Source organism: Aythya ferina, assembly GCF_964211825.1.
Source record: "Aythya ferina genome assembly, chromosome: 2".
NCBI classification, from domain to species: Eukaryota; Metazoa; Chordata; class Aves; order Anseriformes; family Anatidae; genus Aythya; species Aythya ferina.
In genome coordinates this window covers 131707723-131722996 of record NC_140297.1, presented here as the reverse complement: position 1 = coordinate 131722996, position 15274 = coordinate 131707723, and the positions used below count along the sequence as shown (strand labels likewise).

At 37.1% G+C, this 15274-nt stretch overlaps 1 long non-coding RNA gene across 2 annotated transcripts; it reads right to left on the bottom strand.

Annotated features, from left to right (window-relative positions):
* Positions 1-3659: 3659 nt before the first annotated feature.
* LOC311431885 lies at positions 3660-14606 on the bottom strand. 2 transcript variants are annotated; one of them, XR_014689691.1, is made up of 4 exons: positions 14329-14606; positions 6502-6622; positions 5608-5810; positions 3660-3877 (listed from the first exon to the last, which is right to left on the bottom strand). It is a non-coding gene; the product is annotated as an uncharacterized lncRNA (long non-coding RNA). The 2 variants fall into 2 exon arrangements; XR_014689692.1 differs by lacking the exon at positions 14329-14606 and adding an exon at positions 8788-8818.
* Positions 14607-15274: the final 668 nt, after the last annotated feature.

Here is a 15274-nt window from a genome sequence, read left to right as displayed (position 1 = left end):
GTCTTCCATGCAGGAGCACAGCACTGATTTTCACTGTCTTTTCACAGTATCTCATCCAGCATGAATTCTAAGGTAGTTTCTCCTCAAGAGCTGGCTGAATAAGAGTCTGTGTGAGTGTTTAATAGAAACATTAGAAGACTATTTAGATACTGAGACAAACCAAAATGAAATAATCTACTTGGAATTTCAAAAAATGTCTTTTATTTTTGAAATATCAAAACAATTTTTTATTATTTTTTTTTTTAGATGGAATACATCTTCCATAAAAGCAAATCACTTTTGCATTTTTAACTTGATGGGATTTCTTTGTTTGTTTTACTAAACATGAAATTATTAAACATGATTTTTCCCCTGGAGGAAAAAAAAAATCCATGGACTAAAAATGCACAATTCTTTGTTGTTAAAACTGTATGAAAATTTGTGCACCCCCATACACAGTAGTCTGCAGTGTTTTTAGATAAGATCCATCTCCCTACCCATGAGTCTCTGGTTCATTTTTCATTCCTCCATCATACTTGCAATCAGGCTGATTACTGCTGTTTCTACCTTAGAAACATTTAGAAGATTCAATTTTTTTTCTTTACGAGGCTGAGCCAGTTACTCAGAACACAGCAGTTTCCAGAGTTATTCCTTAATTACACTCATTCAAAAAATAATGGCTTAATTTGATAAATACCTTTAATTTGAAATTTTCATGTTTCAACATCTGCACCAAGGGTAAAATGAAGAACTCCCACTGACAACCATGGAAGAAACACATTTAATGATACTCTCTAAAATGAGATTTTTTTTTGTCTTTGTTCATTACTATTCCTTAATTTCTGCTTTGGGATCTGCAGATTCTCAGGTGAAAGAAAAGCAGAATAACAGAGAGTAGTGCAATGCCTCAGCATGGTATGAGGTCACAGAGTATGCTTGTTTTATAAAAGTCAATTTTCAAGATGAAGCAAAATGATGGGGACAATGACGGCACCCTTACAGATTCATTGTAGGAGTTGCAACCAGCATCTTATTCAAATGAAGACCTAGTTCAGCATGAGGAAACTGCTGCCTAAGAGAGCTAGCAAAGATTAAAGAAGATCAGCAAATACTATCTGAAACTTCAGCATTTTCAATTCAGTTGTGTTACTCTTGACTTATGCCTTTAATGGGTTATGTTCACATTTGTTTCTTCTTGCAATCTGAGTTAAATAAATTGCTATGCAAGCACAAAATAATGTTTTCAAATAGACTCATTCGTGCATTTATCTATAGCACTATAATCGTCCTGAAGATCAGATTTTTTTTCCCCCACTAAACAGTGAATGTCAGCTCCTTTGGGTGTACAAGGTGTCATCAACTTTATGCCAGCTTTGCTGACTCATATAAACATCTACACTTGTAAGCATTAATTTTCTTAGAGCTACAGTACATTATGTACTAGAAGGGGATCAGAAGTAAGCAAAATCATCTGGAAAATATAGTCTAAATTTATATTGCTTCTGCTGAGAGGATTAATTTAACCAACTGGAGTTAGAATATATATTAAGCCATTAATGTTTATAAATCTAGAGACACAGTAAAACTCATTTTACATCAGCTATCATTACCAAGCTCATTTTGTTTGAATGTGTTCTTCTGTTGTTACCTGAGTGTTGGGAGTACCTTGAAATTATAAAGTAGCTTTATGTTCAAGGACAAATGAATCTGTGAGTTTGGACCTTTTGAAGATTCAAGAAAATCCAATGTTTTGTTTGATAGTTAAACATCAGACACACACTGACTAAAACAAAACCACAGATTCGTTTTCTAAGGATGTGTTCAATTACCTTCTTTGATGGGGAGATGTACAGACAGGAATATATGAACTCGAGCTACTATTTCAGTCTCAGCGGCTCAACTGCCATTCCATCACATCCTTACGAGAAAGGTGATCAGCTCCCTCATTCATCGAATGCCTCCCAACGGTATCACAGACAACTCCCCTTTCACTGCAGTGTAATACCAGGGGCAGTGTGGGTCACGTTGCCAGCCTCCTTCTTCTTCCCCAGGAATGCAGGCAGTAAATAAATACAGGCGGAGACAGCATAATCACACCAGTGAGAGGTTCAGGAAAAAGGGGATTCGGTTTTGGGGAGAGCTTTATAAAATATTGTACAAAATAAATTCAAAGAGACTAAATAATTATTCTATTTGTGTTTGGAAATGGACATGGACAAAATTTAATAAAAACAGCTTTAACTCTCTGTGGGAGAGGGGACAGGCTGAATTCCATTTAAGTTGATAGATGGCTGGGTTTAGCATGTATGTGTAAATTTATTGATGTGATTTTATGATGCTTTCACTACTTCCGAAATTGAATTTTGATACATCTTGAAACTAGAGCTTTTGAATTTTGAATACTGTCTCCTGTTGTGCCAAAACTAAACATTAGACCTAGTTAGTTAAGTACTGAAGACAATATGAGTTGCTCAGTTCAGCCTGTCAGATGCAGAATAAGTCCTAACATTATTTACCCTTTTAATTCCATTGACTTAATTCATTTTTATCATTTAAAATTATGTCAGAAAAATGTAAATGCAATTAGGTGATTCGGGGAAATGTTAATAGAATATTGAGCCATCTCTTTTTAAGGTCATCAGATCAAAATTGGCATGGGTTAGCCTCACAGATTAATCTGACAGTCTCCATCTTTTACAAGTGGACTTCCTTCTGGGAACATCAGTGGTGAATACAAATATTTCGAAAGTATGAATACTCCCTCATCTGAATTCCAGCTTTCCTGGTATTATTTCAATATGTCTTCATTTGATAACTGACTCTAATATTTTTTATATTTTTTCAGAGATTTATGATCATAATAGAACAAAAATATTTAGATTCTCACTGCCATAAGCATTTAAGTTGACTTTATGAAATACTTGTTCTCTGCACACTCCTAATGATAAGCTGACTGGAAAAGCAACAGTGCAAGTATGTGTTTTTTAAAAGAACTATTTTAATAGAAAGTAAGATCTATCTATTAAATATCTGTTATTCTGGTTCACTGCAACTTTATATGTTCTGAAGATGGGTTCTTAAGGCTATACAAGCTCAGTATAGTGTCGTAAATTATAAGAAATATATTGTAAATTTAAAAACTTTAAGCAATATGTTAAAGATTTCAGTGGACTGACAGCAAGCTTCACTGCATGTGTACAGCAAACAAATTGTAGACACTGCAGAAACATGTTTTTAATTTTATTATTTGAACCAAGTAGTTTTAACCATTTTTGAGCCTATCTGGTGTTGCATCAATTTACACCACTATTTGTAACTCTATACAATGAGGAAGACAGAAGAACATTAGAATCCCAACACTGACTTTGAGAAAACATCAAGGCAGCCTTGAAAACTTTCCATTATGAATTTGGCAAACCAGTATGCTGAGATTCCGTGAATAACAGGAGTGTCATTCCCTACCAACAGGAATGTTATTCCCCTACCAAAAACTGGAAACAGAGGTGTTATGTCCAGTCTGTTACTGATCACATACTGGCTGCTGCAGTTCCCAATAAAGCAGAGACTAAATGAAATCTAATAAGCCACTGAGTCCCACAGAAAACAGAACCTAAACTGAATTGCCTTCCAGTCTCAGTTTCACATCTAAGCAAGGGTGAGTGCTGTCTTGAGACCCAATACTACATTACTATCTGATGACCCGAGTAGTCCATTTAGGAGTCATAGGAGAGCCACTCAGTGTGAATTCCTGTAACCACATCAAATGTTTCCTTTCTATGACAAGATGCACACAGGAACCCAAGTGTCACGAACTCAGCTTTGTAGTATACCCAGCTAAGTCACCTTGGCACATACAGTCCCATGCAGAGCATCCAAGCAGCCTGTTCAATGCAGGGGCCTGAAAGACAGGGAAAGAAAGGTTGATGCCCAATGATTAATCAACCCTAACCCAGAAACGTGACAGATCAGCTCACAGTAAAGGAGCCCAGGTGCTCCTTTAAAAAAAAGATCCAAGAGATCCAAGTCTCCACAGACCAGTTAGCATTTTATCTGCATTATGCATCTTGTGCAGTCTCTCAAAGTGCTAGGCTATGGGGTGGGGGAAAGAAGCACCACTTCCTCCTCCTTTCAGCACAGAAAACATGCTGCAGACTGTGAACTTGTCAGGTCTTAGTGACAAGACAGGAAAGGTGATGCATAGTTAGTGAACTCCAATATGAAGTAGCCGTGGTAGAAACATGAAATTCTCAACACTTTAAGGTTTCAGCTGCTGGGAAACAGTGCTGGCAGAAATGCAGCCAAAGTCTCTAGATGTTCTGAGCATTACAAAATGGCTGAACACAGCTTTTGAAGGTCTAGCTTCAATACTACAGTGACCAGATTAAAACTTAACCACTAAATCCTTACCTGTAACCTTGCTTACATGTGCCAGTGGTGGGCCAAACAGAACCTTTACAGACTGATATATTGCAATTCCTACAAAATGGTAATGCTGGCTACCTTGATGAACATGCTTGAAAATAATCTTCCATGCTCTAAAATGAATGCAGTACAGATTCACATCTTTTTTTCTTCAAACAGTCATTTCATTGAGGATGATTATCCAATCTACAACAAAGTCTGCAAATCAGGGACCGTATCAGAGAGCAGTACAAGGGACTAAATTGATCTAAGCTAACCCTAGGGATAAACTGAGTTTTCTCCGATTTACATCAGTAGCCTCAAAGGAGAATTAGATTTCCTGAATATCTGTGTTAACCTCATATGCACATTAACCATAAGAAGTAGAACACTGTAATATGTAATTTTGAAGGAAAAGAGAACATTTCTCCAGGCAGTTTGCTGATAGACTGTGAAATTTGTTTCTGCAGGGATTACAGTGTCTTATATTGGACTTTGAAAGGAAGTGATCGTTTTCATAAAAATAAATAAATAAATAAATAAATAAATTTCTGATGGGACAATTGAGGATAATGTAACTTCTTGCTTTTGGGCAGGAGCTGATGTCATAGGATTAAAAATAGAATTTTGCCTTTATGGTAACTTTCACACTTTTGGCAAGCTGCATTATGTCTGTCCTCTCCCTTCCACTGAAGCATTAGACAAAGCAACTGTTGGAAAGAGAATAATGGACCTGTAGAACCTAAAACCCAATCTGGTGGAGCAGATTGTGTTTTTGCATTCAGAGCTATTTAACAAACCAAACTGTGAACCCAGTTTGCAAAACTGGTACCTTAATAACCTTCAAACAGGATTTTATATTGGCCAGATGGATGGCAGCAGGGCCTAGTCAAGACTGGGGTCTCATTCTGCTAGGTAATAAGTAAACATGAGAAATAAAGGGTGGGAGAGAAAGCAAACATGATATCACAGTTAGAGTGTGCTATCAAACACAGTGCAGAAGCATCTGAACAAGCGTAGAGGAATTATTTCCATAACTAGAATGAGAGCAGCCACCTCTGCAACCTAATAAGAAATTGCTGCTTCCAGAGTGGCACGGTGCCTACAGACCTCTACACACTAAAGGCCCCACTCCCCTGTAATCTCAGTCCATTATATAAAAATGCTAAGGGACACAAAGGGATAGCAAGGATCGTATATTTGCTTAGTTGTCTCCTGAGGACCTACCACAGATGATTTTAGCACTGGTTTCATATCCCTTGCTTCCTTCTTCATCAGGCATTTAATGCTCTTCTTCCAAGGCCTTTCCAGAGCAGGCAGCCAGGTGTTCTGGTAGCCCTGGCCAGCAACTTATGGGTCCATTTGTAACACCTGCTTTTTCTTTGTCCTTGTGGGTGAAGATACTGCTCCAGTTCCTGCCTTGTTGATTGCTACGGCCAACAAGTTTCAACAACAAATATTGAGTAGAATATTAGAAGGATTTGCCACTGCAATCAAAAATTGGCATAATAAAATATGAATAGCATTTTGAACCAGAGCAATAGAAAGAAACTTTAGCAGTAAAAATTAACAATGTATCAGTTTACTGCCTTATGGTCCATTGCTTATTGAGTTAGTTCAGTTTCCTCTTCAATGGCATCGTAAAGGCTTTCAGTAGGAAAATAATTTGAAAGACATATTTGTTTATGATCTTGCACTACCAAGAGAGAGATCAAAGCCATTGTTTTGAAACTGTCTTTCAGAAAAAAAGTGCAGCGTAGAAAACAAGCTGCCTTCACTCGGCAGGGTGTGCCAAGCGTATAGGAGCACTGCAAAGAAACTCTTCAGAATATGCAATTTTTCAAGGTGAAAGAAAATCCTTGTCAAATTGTAGCAGTGAATGAAAATGAGAAAGTATGATTAATAGCACCACTGAAAGTAACAAAATAAACCATGAAAGCTAAACAATCTAAAATTGTACAGCAAGCCTATGAATATGAAAGATCTATTTAATTAATGCACATTTTAGTGGCATACTAGGTTTCTAAATTCTGAAGGACATACAGACACATTCCATATTGACTGTGCACAGTTTCCAGCCCAGGATTACTTAGTCATCCACCAACTCCCTTTACATCCTACCGGTTACAAACAGCACACTCCACAGTGATTTAAGAGTTGTCAATCCACGTTGCTCAAAGTTTTGGGGGTTGCTGTGTTTTGGCTCCAGTTTGTGAGAGTGAGCAATGCTGATTTCAGGCTCCTAGAGAAAGTACGCTTTAGTTCAGATAAGAAATCCTAAATATAAATTTGCTTTGCTTTGTTCAGCTCAAACTAGCTGTTTCTTCTAGCATTTTCTTTTAGAAATAACACACAGCACACATAGAAAATCCAAATAAAAAAGCCCTAAAATAATGATTTTATTCCCTGATCCAAATAATTGATAAAAACCCATAAGAATGGGACTTTTGTGATGAAACTTTGAACAAGTACATTTAATATTTTTCATATTAAATATTCATTTCATATTGATGAGCCCCCTTGAACTACAACTTATTAAATTTAACTTATGAGATAAAGAAAACTCATCATTACCTCTGCATTACATTGATATGCTAGTCTGGAAAAAGACACATAAAGGATGCTCAAAGTGATATATCTGGGTAAACTACTCCAAGAATATTCTGGAGAGCTACAAAACTGCTAGACCAATGCGACTTTGTACTGCGTTGCAATGCAAACAGTATTTCTGAACTTCTGGTTAAAACATTAGGTATCTGTAACTAGATTCCTGCAAATACACATTCCTCTACCTCAGTTTCATTTCCCACCATATTTTTAATCTGAAATTTATTTGAACTTATAAAAAATAAAAATGGATCCAAAGCATTGTTTTTATAAATGATCTCTGTCCATGCAAGAAACTTTCTAGTTCCAAAGAATGAAGAAGTAGGTCCAGGTAACCTGTTAGCAACCCAACTGCATCAGTCAGCCTTCCTCTGGACAAAAAAAAAGATTTTACAAGTCCCTGCAGTATACATATATCCTGAGGACAGTATTCAACATGTTCAAAAATTCTCACAAGACAGTTATAGTTAAATCCTCAAGGAAAGCCGAATAACAAATCAGTGATGATACACAATTGTGTTTTATCATCGGGTAGCTTTTATTTTAAACTTATTTTTTATCCACCTGGGTAATATGGCAGCAATATCCCCAGGTCACCAAATCAGTAACATGAGTAAATCTCTCACATTTCCCAGCAGAAATTCTTGCCAGTTGCTCAGCCGCTTCTGTGGAGAGAATGCTTGAAAAAACATTGGCTGTACTGCATGATGGATCTTCTAACTCAGGGAAGACCAGACATCCCACAGACATCCTTCATTTAAATTTCACACTTTTTCATTTCCTGATACTGGCAATAGCACAGAATTTCTCTTCCTACTAACTTATAAGTCACTAGTTTCTGTCATCATGCTGTCATGACCAACCCCATTTTCCTTTACCTAATAACCACAGTCAGTATTTTCTCGCTCCACCTCCCATTCTTTTTCATCTTTATTTTCTGTTGTTTCTCCACTAATTCCCTGGAATAGACTGCTTTCTTTCAGCATCCACTCTTCTTACCTCTGAAATGTCTGACATTATTAGAATTCATAAATGTCTATTTTGTAATTCATGATAAAATAGAACAAGAAAAAAAAAAAAAAAAAAAGATTTTAAAATAGCAGTCTGACAATCTTATTATAATAGAATAGAAAATCTGTTCACAGCACACTTTGTTTCCACATAATCAAGTCTAATTTCTATGATATTGTTGGTTTTACCACTGGGGCTGATTGCATCTGTGCCATCTATGCGGTGGTTGTATAAGACAATCAAGTTACGTTCCCCACTGGGTCAGCAGATTGGGTAATTGGAAGACTCAGAATATATTTGACCGGAACAATGAAGTCAGCATCTTAGCAACACAACTGGACATTTTTTAATACTTTGAAGAATTATTATGATTAAACGTCTTTTATCAGTTAGGTCTTACCTTGATGTAAATTAGCAAAGACTTCTATGACTTAGAGCACTTTTAGTTTAAATGAACAGATCTCGTCCCAGCTAGAGGCTTACCTGACTGCCAGAACTAAGGAAGCAATCATAACTGGCATGATTTCATTGTGGTTTTGTTGTTGCTTTCATCTTTTTGCAATAATCACTTGGAAGAAAATGGTCCTTAAAGCTATATAACTTTTGCTTGTGCTACATCTCAAAAATATTGTTGAAAGACATGTGTATTTTTCAGTCTACTAACCAGCCTCAAATCCCTTTGTGCAACCTCTCATCTTGCACATGCCTCTCATGTACCATATTGTGTGTTTATCTCTAAATATATAAAATTACATAATTTTACAGATAGTTATCACATCTGTAACATACCTTGCAAAAGCTGATAGCAAACTGCTGATAGGGAGGTCAATTATCCCAGGCATTTTCATATACCCTATATTCCTGTAAAGGTCAGTTTCCTATTAGTTTGAAAATATTAAGGTTGCTAGAGGGTACAGTATAGAAACTGAATGCTCACCAGACACAGAGTATTGTATTCTGACACTGAAGATGCTTATCTTTTTTTCTCTTAGAACAAGCTTCATCAGTAATTTTAACACTCCAAAGTTGAAGATTAATAGTTCATGTTTGTCCATATCAAATATATCTGATAAGATTACAGAGGATAATTGGGATATACAAGATTATTTTAGAAAAACAAAAGAAATTACATCAAGCCTGGCAGGCTTAAAAATTAAGCATACCTGCTTAATTTGCTTTTGTTAGCGATCATGTTTCCTCCTACTCTCCCTACTAGCACCACTCTTTGGGAACTAGCAAGGCAAAGAAATGTGAATCTTACATCAGTCCCTCTGAAAAAAAAAAAAAAAATATATATATATATATATATGTATATATATAAAAGGCAGCCAAAATTACAAATCTTTACATCACTTTTAAGTAAATCAGAATATTATTTAGATAATTGACTCCTGATATGTAAAGTGAAAATCAGGCTTTTAAGTTTTGTGAAGGAGTCCTTCATGACAGGTTAGGCATATAAGCTGTATCTTTCATGGGGTTTTCCATAGGTTGGCTGCAGGACACCTTAGTATGACTTCTGCTGAATTTAATGGGAGTTTGACTGTGAAACTCCCATGAGAGTGAGTTTAGCTAGCTGCCTATGAATGCTATAAATAATCCTACCTTTAGGTTCTGAAAGTAAAAAGGCTATTAACAGTGCTCCTAAACCTGTGGTTAATGCCTCGTAATAAATATTTAGATGGCTTCAGTCTGTTCCCTGGCAGAACAGCGTACATCACTAATGCCACATGCTGGCTGAGAAAAGTACTACCAAGGCTGAAAGAAAGCTGTGTCAAACCATCCTGCAGCACATGAACTCACTATTCCTGCACCCAAACCTGCAAAAAGGGGTTCATACAGTGTCTGCCAGACAGAAGCCTATGTCTGCTCATCTTCAAATCCAGCACCACAAGGTGGCTTGATCCCACTCCCCCACTTCTGAGTAACACTTCAAACATTGTAGGCCACCATTCCAAGTGTTGGTTGTCTCAGCAGTGCTTCCTGGTCAGGTTGCATAGCTGGCCCTCTACTGGGACAGGAGAATGGATGTCAGTGGCCCTTTCCCCTGGGCCCAGCACACTCCCCTGAAGTCCTGTGGGAGCTGCAGTACAGGCAGAAACAGCTCCCTCATGACTCTTGCCAGGCTGCACCTGACCTCCAAGGAGATGTGTCACAGGTGTTGCACAATAAGTGTATTCAGATACAAACACAACTGAAACAAAACAGAGGTGTCAAAAAAGTAGCTGTACTTATTACAAAAGCAGGCAAACTCTTCCCTGAGTGTTTGGAGTTCTGTTTTCCCCTGGAAAGAAAATTGCAATGTTTTGTTTTAAACTACTGCAAAATGTCTGTGTAGATTTCACTGCGGTAACACCACATCTGTATTCAACTAGGTCTTCCTGTATCTTAAACTACCCCCCGTTAGTTCCACTATATAACACTTTTATTTTTGTATATTGACCCTTTTCCCAATTAATAGCCCATTTGTGGAAGGCGTACACAGTTGTATCTGCGTGATATGGCTCATTAGAGAGGTACTGGAAGTAGTACATAGTATTTCCTTTTGTCTAAAATGCATTAATTCAGTAAACATACACTATGGCATTGATTGCCAAGGTCATTTCCTAACATCTAGAATAAAAGAAAGAAACCAGTCTACTTTATTTTAAAAAAAAGCTTTTTTTTTTTTTTTTTTTTAGGCTTCATAACAAACACTGGACTACCTTTTCTATAAAGTGAATCTTCATTTAAGTACCAAGCACATGTGTCTGTGTTTGACAGAAACAACCAAATGTAATTTTCATTAGTATGGGATGCCTGTATCAACCAAACGTATTGATATATCAGATGCTAGTAAAAGGAAATCAGCATTTAAAGTTGTTAAACTCAGAAAAATACATCTGAAATCCATAAAAACCTAAATTCATCATCAGACAATAGGCAAATATCTAGATAATGGAAGAAAACATCCCATTGCATTCAGAATAATTGATGACATCCAAATGGAGGATTGAAATTTGTGTCACTTTTAACACATGGAGCGTTATTGTGCTAACAGCCCATTTGATCACATCAGCATCATTTGTACTACTACATAAATGTACCTTAAATATAAAAGTTGTTCTGTAGAATTTGTATTTGATGACTATGTGCTTTCTTTTTCATAGGTCTTTTCTCGTTGATAGGTTGACCCGAGAGGTCTGGTTGAAAAAGGTTGCATTAACAATGTGATATTATTTCTTAATAAATTGGCAGCACATATTACTCAGGGAAGATACAAGGCTTTAGCATGTAACAGTAGGAATGCTCATACAGGGCACAATGATGCATGGCATCTGGTTAAAGGTGGATTTACCGTTTGGAGCAAAGAGGATTCTCCCTCACCACCTACAATGCATGGAGCATGGCAGTTCCAGGTGCCAAGAAAATGGGACTTTCAGACTCCTGAGTGATCCTAGGCAGAAACATCTGCACTGCAGTGTTATAGGAAATACAAGGATCTGTGCACGCTGCAGCCCCAACAATGCCTTGATGGGCTCAGACTAAATTAGTCATACTGAAAGGAGAAATGTGTTGCCTCTGGGTATCAGATGGGGCACTTGGGTCATTTGGACCTCTCTGTGCCACTTTCTTTTGCTGTTTGAAAGCCTGCAGGGAATATACTCTCAGTATCCACATAGACAAGGGAAGGGCAGAGGAACCAGCAACACTTAGGAAGGAAGGGGCTGAAGATCACTAGCAAAGTTAGTAACAGAGGCCTAAGCCATGAAGAGAGAGTCAGGATAGTTTTCCACTAATGTATACCATCTATACTGCTAAACTACCTACAATCCGTATCTATTGCATAACCTGGTCTTTTCAGATGAAAATTTCAAAGCTGAAGGGATACATTGTAGCATATAAAATAAAAATTAAAAAAATAAAAATAAAAAAAAAAAAACACCACTTTCCCTCATGGCCAGGTATGTTTCCGTTGCTTTAGGTGAGATTTTAATGTAATGATGCATATGTAGCTAATAGATAGAGTGGGGTCACCACTCTTGCTGGAAACATCAGCTTTAAATCATGCATACCAAGACACTTAAGTACTTCTGAAAAAGCTGCTCAATAATTCCTTCATCAGAGTGAATCGAACAATAATAGCTACCTCCCTGATTCAGAGAGATGTAACAAGACCTAACTTCACAGGCTGCATCAAAGCAGTTTTCAGAGGATTAGTCTGTGCTATTCTTTAGATGCAATGCTGATGTCCCTCTGGACAGATTATTTATCACAATATATTACAGCTGATTCATGGGTACTGAATACAAATAGCTCTGCTGATGTTAAGGATGTTGCAAAGCTAATAATGATAGCTATGAATCCTCGTTTACCATCACTGCTCTGCAAGCATGTAATTCATTTCAGGAAGGTGAGAAAGCTATTAAAAAGTAGCATAATGTGACTCATTCTGTCAGCCAGTATAAATAACATGGGAGAATCAGAGAGTTTGTCAGTGTTTCTCATGATTTGGGATGTCTCTGAATGGTAATTCTCTTTCCCTCTAGGCTCGATGGGTGTCTTGCTACCTGTTCCTTAGTTACCTGTAAGAGAAACTACCTGTTTTCCATCAGTGATAGAAAGTTTTCATTCTTTTAGCTAGCATTTTAATATCGCTTTGCAGAGTTGCAGAGGGACCAATCTTGAATGCTGTTTCTCCACTTAAAAAAAAAAAAAAAAAAAAAAAAAAAAAAAGCTGACTCATCTGCTCAGGATTTCTGCTCAGGATTTAGTCACAGGAACTGTAAAGAGGACTAAATCTCTCAGATAATACTCAGAATGAATGATTTAAACAACTCCAGGAGTAGGTGCAAGTTTTTACATACTGTCTGCTCTGAAACTGCACTATATTTAGATTACAATTGAAAGGCAGAGTAACTGTCATTTTAAAGTGGGCAGAAGTGGATTAAGGCAAAGGCACTATAGATCTGATGGTGTTGTTTACAAAACCTGTAGGTTATGCTAAATCACCCCAAACACTCTAAACTTCCCTTCCTTCCCATGCCATACACTGTGGCCCATGCTCTACTCCTCACTGGGAAGCATCCCTCAAAATACTTGCTTCTCCTGGCTCAGCCTGCACTTGTGGGCAAAGCAGAAACTCCATGACCAGAACAGCTCTGAACACAGTAACATTAAATCACACTCTATTTCGATAAAAGAAGACATTTCTCCCCTGCATGAAGGCAAAAACAAAATACTGAGTATGAGAGTCCAGGGTAGGAAATACCTGTTTGAGTATGCCTGAACTGATAATTTACATCTGAACCCTGAACACCAGTAGCGTTCAAAGGAGTAACAAGGATGTAAGAAGCAGGCATCCCTGTAGGAGCCTCTTTTGCCTTAAGAGTGATCAAAGCCTGATGCTGTCACACTCCTGTGCAGTATTCCAAATTCTGAGTTTGTAACTCCTACTATGTTGCTCAAAATCTCGCAAGTCGTCCACAGAAATATTAAAATATAGAACACACAGTCTTCCATAATATCCAGCACTCCTCAGCCGGAAATTGGCCCCAGGCTCTCCTCCCCCATCCAGAGATCCCAGAAAGATAGATTTCTCTTCCTATCTTAAATGGGCTTTGTCAGTTCTTAGAAAATGGAAATAATAGTCGGGAGGAGCAGAAATGATGGCAGACGATAACATTACCTAATAAAATATACAAAATTAAATTTAAATTAATTTTAGTATATTCATCTTCAGTAAGAAATGATTATTTCCAGTGGTTAAAATATTCTTCCACATTTCTGACACAATAGTTATTAAATCTTTTCAGAAATTGTCAGTAGACTTTTAAAGCCATAATATAAGACACCTTTACCTTAGGAAGTATATTCAGACTGAAATAGAACCTGTAAATGGATTTTTCTTATCATCCATGAAGAAGTGTAAACTTAATCTAGTTGCTGGTTCTTTATCTCAATTCCTTTTTAATTGACATTCTGCTTAAACTAATGAAAAACCACCCTTTCTAAAGTCACTGCCATTAGTGCCTTATTCTGGCCTTGTCAAGAATGACTGACAGAGAGGTGAAGCTTAAACACTGATAGTTGGAAATCTTTCTGTTAATCCAAAGTCAGTAAAATCTTCAGACTCTTCAGACTGAACATATAGCTATTATTCCTCATATCTAACTTCAAGAGGATTTGAAATGGTAGATAACGCAGTTCAATAAGTCTTTGGTATGCTCTTAAAACTCCACTTAAAAAGCTTCACTGAGTTATTAAATATTGTGATTTATTCCAGAAAATGCCTTCAAAGAAAACTTGGGGGAAAAAATAATAATAAACAATAAACATAATCTTTCCTACCTTCCTGTAATTCAAGCTGCCAGTTCACGAATACAGCTGTTAGCCAGAGTCTGGATTCAGGCAATAAAACCACAACTCAGAGGAAGAGAGGAGCAGCCAAGCAAGTCCAGCCTACAACAAGTTTCTCTCAATTCCCTTGACTGGTAGCAAAAGTATGTTTGCTGGGCACCAAGAAATGCAAGTTGGTGACAAAGGGCATTATATCTGTAAGAAGCGTATTATGTAAGTAGCAGTTTACACTACCACGTTAATACTTTACTAGACCACTGGGTTAGAAGAAATATTTCCAGGTTCAGTGTAAAAGTGATCCCCTTGAATGACAGCCAGAGATCTTTGTAGTTCTTGGCCCAAAATTTTCGGTCAAAAAGTACAAAATATATATAATTTAGAAAGGTTTTAATCTGGGGAGAAAAAAAATGCATTTCATGTTGTAATGTAGCCATTCTTTAACCAACTCTATTAATCATCTAATTAAATAGGTTCAACATCATAAATAAATTTAATACTAGCTGAGCAGATTGCCATTTTTATCATCTTGAAAGTCCTATGAATGTTTACATGCATTTATGTTTTCTATATGAATACTTTGCTTATCAAGCCATTTTGGTTTTGTTTTTTTCCTGTAATCATTTGAGCTACAGCTATCAATGTACTTCTTGGAAACTAGGAATGTAATTCATTCTTGTCAGAAACAGATGGCTGAGAAAATGAAAGCAACAACAGCAGTGAAAGACAAGGCCACCTGGGTCCATCAAGCTGATGAGAAAAGGTTGTGAAGCTAATGCCAGTGGTATCTGGAGCCAACACAAACAGGCTTTCAAAACAAGAAGAGCTAGGAATCAGTCAATAATATACGGGGGAAAAAAATCCCTGTGAAACTGGAGGGGAACTAGTCCTGGGAATTTCAGGCATAGTCAGCATCATAAAAAATCCCAACTTTGAACTG